Source organism: Zea mays, chromosome 7 (assembly GCF_902167145.1).
Source record: "Zea mays cultivar B73 chromosome 7, Zm-B73-REFERENCE-NAM-5.0, whole genome shotgun sequence".
Classification (NCBI taxonomy): domain Eukaryota; kingdom Viridiplantae; phylum Streptophyta; class Magnoliopsida; order Poales; family Poaceae; genus Zea; species Zea mays.
Window position 1 is genome coordinate 143,859,116 of NC_050102.1, and position 7,179 is coordinate 143,866,294.

Sequence of the window (7,179 nt, forward strand, 5' to 3'; positions counted from 1 at the left end):
TAAAAAAAACGTACCATTTGCACGGTATTTATGCATAGGTCTTAGCCTCATAGGCATTTCAGTATCCATATTACACAGGTCTAGCCCACATAATAGTGTTTAGTTCAGGTGCCTATTGTTTTTTTCCATGTTTCTTTCATGCTTCGAGGCGCCAATGGTTTTTATTAAAAAAAATGCTACAAAAGTCGATCTTGACATGACCACTAAACAAGTTGCAAAGCTTGCACAGTTCAGTGCTAAGCTAGCTCCACTGCCTATAAGAATCCCCATGGGGCTTCAAGACAAGGCCCATGCATCTGAAACTTACAATTGAGCTGTCTCATCTCCACAGCTCTCGCTGATATAGCATATACTATCCCCTCATAGAAAGCTTCAGGCACAGCAACTCAGATCCTAAGTAAATCATTTTGGCAAGCAGCTTCATTAAGCTTTCCACACATCAAATATGAGGATCAGCAAAAGTGCCCCAGATCTCTTGAAGAAGGCGGTGACGTCCGTTAAGAGCAAGACTGTTGCTCTAAGAACAAAGCTCATCATTCTGGCCTCTATGCGCCGGAGGTTAGCGATGGTCGGTGCGATATCTCGCCAGATCCATGAACTTGTCGCGTCAGACAGCCGGGAGAAGCCGGTTAGGGTGGAGCACCGCAGCAAGGCTCTCACGATGCCTAAGGCAATGACGAAGGGCGAGGACGACTCAGCTGGTGATCATGGTGCTACAGCTCCTCCTGGTCTATTTGATGTAGCCATGTTTGAGGAAGGTTACCATGCTGGTTACCCTGACTGGATTGATTCGCTCTTTGAAGATGGCTACTGCCACAGGGATGAGGAGGATGACGATGACGACGACCACGATGATCTTGATATTCTTGATACGCCTGAAGAGCCATCGGTCATCGACATCATAAGGAGCAAGCGGGAGGTTGAAGGTCTGGAGTTCAACATGGACCATGACATCGATGAGGCCTGTGACATGTTCATTAGGAGGTTCCGTAGCCGGATGAACATGAACCGGAGTCTTTAGTGATCTTTGTATTAGCCAATAGTACTGACAGATTTGAGACGATATATAGAAAGGTATATGAGATACTTGAGATATACGTAGTAGGGCGTTAATTGGTGACGAATGAATCGGAAATGATCTTATGCTTTATTTTGAGACATATGTATATTCGTATTCTGCAGGAGCATCTGCTTTACCGGTTTTTAGACCAACTCTATCTCTACTACTGTAATATAAAGCATCAATTTCAACGGACGTCTTTGTGACATGTCTTTGTAACACGTGTGAAGCGCGTAAGTCTATTCCCCCTATTTTAATGGACCGTTACCACAAAGATATTCGATGAAAACTACCCAACAGGGGCAGACCCATGTTGATCCTAGTGAGGGCGCAAACCCCGGTTTAAAATCTATTAACTAGAGTTAGTAGACAATTTTTCACCACTAGTGCACCATTTCAAGCAAATTAGAGGCCCCCACTCATGTACATATTCAGTTAAACTTCACGTATGGCTACAAGTGTGTCCCATCTTAGTTTTTTGTTTGGGTTCGCCCCTACCACCCAAGACCCTATTAGTGAGCTGTTACCTCACAGACGAATCGTGAGAAACCACCAAGGCCTAATACAATATGAAGCCGCACGCAGTGTATGGCTCCCACATATTATCATCTTGCTAGCTAAGGTAAGATGGATAACCGAGCGAGCTATAAAAAATGTTTTAACTTATATCTTTCTAGACCTTTTGACTAAGATAAAATGAAATATTTGTTCTTATGTGCCGTTGCACCGCATGAGCTAGCATTGTTTTAGTTAGTTTTAGAGTATCACCAACAATGCCTTAAACGAGTGCCCTAGATTAAAATATAGTGTTCAAGTTCAACTCATAAAAAATAGCTTCAACACTGCCTCAGTTTACAATTTTTTGTCAAAGACATATAGGGCACAACATAAAGTGACCCAAATATACTACACCATAGATTAGTGCCCTATCCTTATTTTCTATATCATTCTTGTCGGCGTTTCGAGACAGGGGGGTCCCTAAGCCGACGAGTGAGTGTGCTGCGTGCCTCAGCCCAGATGGGTCGAGCGCGTGGGCGAGCGCGAAGGGGGGAGAGGCGAGGTGGCCGGAGCCGAGCGTGAGAGAGAGGTGGAAGTCCCGCGGCCTTCGTGTTCGTCCCGCGCCCAGGTCGGGTGCGCTTGCAGTAGGGGGGTTACAAGCGTCCACGCGGGTGAGGGAAGCGAGCGGCCCCAAGAGAGCGTCTGTCCCGTCCTCGGTCCCGCGCGGCCAACCTTCCCTCAGAAGGCCCTGGTCCTCCCTTTTATAGTCGTAAGGAGAGGATCCAGGTGTACAATGGGGGGTGTAGCAGAGTGCTACGTGTCTAGCGGAGCGAGAGCTAGCGCCCTAGGTACATGCCAATGTGGCAGCCGGAGAGGTCTTGGCACCTTGCTGGCGTGATGTCGTGGCTGTCGGAGGTGCGACGGAGCCTGGCGGAGGGACAGCTGTTGGAGCGGTCGAGTCCTTGCTGACGTCGCCCTGCTTCCGTAAGAGAGCTGGGGGCCGCCGTCGTCACAGAGCTTGTGGAGCGCCATCATTGCCCATCCGGTGGAGCTGGCCGGATGGGACGCCGGTCTTGTTCTCCGTGACCCGAGTCGATTCGGGGTAGGACGATGATGGCGCTCCCTGTTGACGTGGCGGGTCTGTGCCCTAGGCAGGGTGACGTGGGGGGCTCCTCCGAAGCCGAGGTTGAGTCTGTCTTCTGTTGCCGAGGCCGAGTCCGAGCCATGGGGTCGGGCGAGGCGGAGGTCGTTCGGCCGAGGCCAGGGCGGAGTCCGAGCCCTGGGGTCGGGCGAGGCGGAGTTTCGTCGTCTTCCGGGTCTTAGCCCGAGTCCGAGCCCTGGGGTCGGGCGGAGCGGAGTTCGCCGTCTTCCGGGTCTTAGCCCGAGTCCGAGCCCTGGGGTCGGGCGGAGCGGAGTTCGCCGTCTTCCGGGTCTTAGCCCGAGTCCGAGCCCTGGGGTCGGGCGGAGCGGAGTTCGCCGTCTTCCGGGTCTTAGCCCGAGTCCGAGCCCTGGGGTCGGACGGAGCGGAGTTCGCCGTGGCGCCTTTGGCAAGGCCTGACTGCCTGTCAGATTCACTCTGTCGAGTGGCACCGCAGTCGGAGTGGCGCAGGCGGCGCTGTCCTTCTGTCAGACTGGTCAGTGGAGCGGTGGAGTGACGGTGGTCACTTCGGCTCTGCCGGAGGGGCGCGTGTCAGGATAAAGGTGTCAGGCCACCTTTGCGTTAAATGCTCCTGCAATTTGGTCAGTCGGTGCGGCGATTTAGTCAGGGTTGCTTCTGAGCGAAGCTAAGGCCTCGGGCGAGCCGGTGATGCGTCCGCCGTAAAAAGGGGGGCCTCGGGCGAGACGGAAGTCTCTCGAGGTCGGCTGCCCTTGGCCGAGGCTAGGCTCGGGTGAAGCGTGATCGAGTCACTCGTGTGGACTGATCCCTGACTTAATCGTACCCATCAGGCCTTTGCAGCTTTATGCTGATGGGGGTTACCAGCTGAGAATTAGGCGTCTTGAGGGTACCCCTAATTATGGTCCCCGACAGTAGCCCCCGAGCCTCGAAGCGAGTGTTAGCACTCGCTTGGAGGCTTTCGTCGCACTTTTTTGCAAGGGGACCAGCCTTTCTCGGTTGCATTTTGTTCCGGTGGGTGCGCGCGAGCGCACCCGCCGGGTGTATCCCCCGAGGCCTCGGAGGAGTGGTTACACTCCTTCGAGGTCTTAATACCTTGCGTAATGCTTCGGCTGGTCTGGTCGTTCCCTCATGCGAACTGGCCGTAGCCCGGGTGCACGGTCGGGGCCCAAGCTCTCGGGCTGGTATGTTGACGCTGTCAACGGTTCGGCCGGAGCCGGTTTTTGCGAGAGCAGCCCCCGAGCCTCTGCACAGGGCGAGAGGACGATCAGGGACAGACTCGACTTTTTACATACGCCCCTACGTCGCCTTTCCGCAAGGAGGAGGGGGGGAGTGCGCCATGTTACCCTCGATGGGCACCGAACATGGTGTCTCCGGTGAGCTGCAAGCGGGTAATCCGAGTGGACGTCCGTGCCCCGTTCGTTGGGGGTCGGCTAGGGGCCCGGAGGCACGCCCAAAAGTACCTGCGGGTGATTTGCCGGACCCGGTCCCCTGGCGACGGGGTCCGAGGGCTCGATGCCTCCCTCCGATGGGATTCCGTTACAAGATCGTTCCCGCTGGTCTCGGAAATGTCCTAGGGTACCTCGGGAGCGCAGCCCGAGCCTCGGTTATGTATCGAACGTACCCCTGGTCATCCCTCGCTCGGTGTCTGAGGCGACTGTGAACCCTTCGGGGGCCAGCCTTCGAACCCCTGATCAGTAATGGGCACGGAGCCCGAGTAGCCTGAGGCGGCCATGGAACCCTTCGGGGGGCTGGCCTTCGAACCCCTGACCAGTAGTGGGTGTCGGGCCCACGCGATCTGAGGCGACTGTTGAACCCTTCGGAGGGCCAGTCTTCGAACCCCTGATCAGTAGGGGGGGCTCGGAGCCCGGTTCCTTCGCGGAGAAGGATCCTTTTCGGGGTATCCCCCTTTCCCGGTCCCTGTTGCAAGAGATAGAGAAAGAGAAAAAAGGAAAGGGATACGAAATCGAACGACGTGGCGTACCTCTTTTTGACGCGGTCATTACGGCGAAGGCGAAGCGTCGCGCGCTTCTCCCGCCAGAGGCGCCGCGTGTCCCGCCGCGGAGTTAATGCGACGGGGCGAGTGTTTGGCGGGGCGGCCGTTACGCGTGCGCGAGCCGTTCGAGGAACGGCTGTACCGCTTCGCGCTTTTTGAATCCCGCGTCCGGTCCAGGCGGTGTGCTGGAAACGGTTTCGCCCTGGCCTTCATATACTTGAGAGGGGGTCCGGTGAGTTTGTTCATTGCGGCTGTCGGGGCCTGAACATGTATGTAATTTTGGCACGGAGCCGTGTTTTTTTTCCTCATTTTCGAGCGCTAAGTCTCGCCTGTTGATTATCTGAACCGCTTTACCAAGCACGAGTCGCCCCGTGTCAAGGTGACGAGTGAGGTATCCGTATCCCGGAGGCGTAGGAATCCCTCGGCCCGATCGGCCTTGTTGTCTGGGGCTCCTCTAGCTCAGTTAAAGAGACCCCTCGGCCGCCCTTCGATGAGCCGAGGCCAGGGGTAGCGATATCAGTATGAACAGAGGCGGAGTTGGCTCGAGAATGGGAACCTGGTTGGCCGGAGCCTAGCCGTGTTGTCCGTCAACAGAGCCGACGCCAAAGTCGATCAGCCGAGGCCTCGGGTCGGGCTGGCGCCCTTGGAAGCCGGTTGGCCGAGGCCCCAGGGGTAACCGGCCGAGCCGCCTGCTCGGGCCGGATTCTCGGAGGAGTCCCTGGACCGCGTCGCCGTCCGAGGCTGGGTCGGACTTTGCTGAAGACGTCGTCGATGCCGAGGGTGCTACGGCTCCCTTCAGCGTGAAGACCCGAGCCTGCAGGATCAGATCGTCTTGTAGCGTGTGCCTTCTGCGGCCGCCGAGGCCAGAAAACACACCCTCGCCGTGCTTGCGAAGCTGCGTCTTTTTTCCTCTTGTTTCGAGCATCTGGACTCTGTCGGTAACAGGGATGTTTGTGTGAGCGAGAGTTGCTTCTTGCGGAAGGGACGAGTGAGGTATCCGTATCCCAGAGGCGTGGGAATCCCTCGGCTCGGTCGGCCTTGCCGCTTACGCGTACTTTCACCCGTCCATGAGGCCCTGTCCCCGACTTAGTCGAGAAAGCTTGAAGGACTGCTTCGGCAGGAGAGCTTCCGAACGTGAAGACTTGTTTGGTCCACGGAGTCGCTTTATCCGAGCGCGAGTTACTTCTCGCAGAAGGTGATGAGTGAGGTATCCGTATCCCGGAGGCGTAGGAGTCCCTCGGCTCGGTCGGACTTGGCTGCTTACGTGTACTCCGTCGTTTCCAGGATCCGCTTTCCGAAGTAGTCAAGAAGCACGAAAGTAATCCTGCTGAAAAGAGATCCTTTTTCGAGGAAAAATTCGACGCAGAGGGGGTCTCCCCCCTTTTAGCCCCCGAGGGAGGGTCGGGCTTTGCCGAGGCTAGGCCGACCCTTCCTTGACGACTAAACTTTGCATAGGTGCGAGGTATATGAACAACTTGGAAACATATTAAGGGTAGAAGCGACGTAGCTGTTTGATGTTCCAAGCGTTGCCGTAGATCTCGCCTTGATTGTTGGCCAGCTTGTATGTTCCGGGCTTCAGAACTTTGGCGATGACGAATGGCCCTTCCCAGGGGGCGTGAGCTTGTGCCTCCCTCGGGCGTCTTGCCGCAGCCGAAGCACCAGATCGCCCACCTAGAGGTCTCGGGACCGGACCCCTCGGGCGTGGTAGCGTCGCAGGGACTGCTGGTACCGCGCCGAGTGTAGTAAGGCCCTGTCCCGAGCCTCCTCCAGCTGGTCCAGCGATTCTTCTCGGCTAGCTTGGTTGCTTTGATCGGTGTAGGCCCTCGTCCTCGGGGAGCCGTATTCCAGGTCAGTGGGCAAGATAGCTTCAGCCCCGTAGACCAGGAAAAACGGCGTGAAACCCGTGGCACGACTCGGCGTCGTCCTTAGGCTCCAGACCACCGAGGGGAGTTCCTTCATCCACCGCTTGCCGAACTTGTTGAGGTCGTTGTAGATCCGAGGCTTGAGCCCTTGTAGAATCATGCCGTTGGCACGCTCCACTTGCCCATTCGACATGGGATGAGCCACGGCGGCCCAGTCCACCCGGATATGGTGATCCTCGCAAAAATCCAAGAATTTTTTGCCGGTGAACTGGGTGCCGTTGTCGGTGATGATGGAGTTCGGGACTCCGAAGCGATGGATGACGTTGGTGAAGAACGCCACCGCCTGCTCGGACCTGATGCTGTTCAGAGGTCGGACCTCGATCCACTTGGAGAATTTGTCGATGGCGACCAGCAGGTGCGTGTAGCCCCCGGGCGCCTTCTGCAAGGGACCGACGAGGTCCAGACCCCATACAGCGAAGGGCCAGGTGATGGGTATTGTCTACAGAGCCTGAGCGGGGAGGTGGGTCTGCTTTGCATAGAATTGGCACCCTTCGCAGGTGCGGACAATTCTAGTGGCGTCACCCACCGCCGTTGGCCAGTAGAAGCCTTGCCGGAAAGCATTCCCGACAAGGGCTCGGGGCGCTGCGTG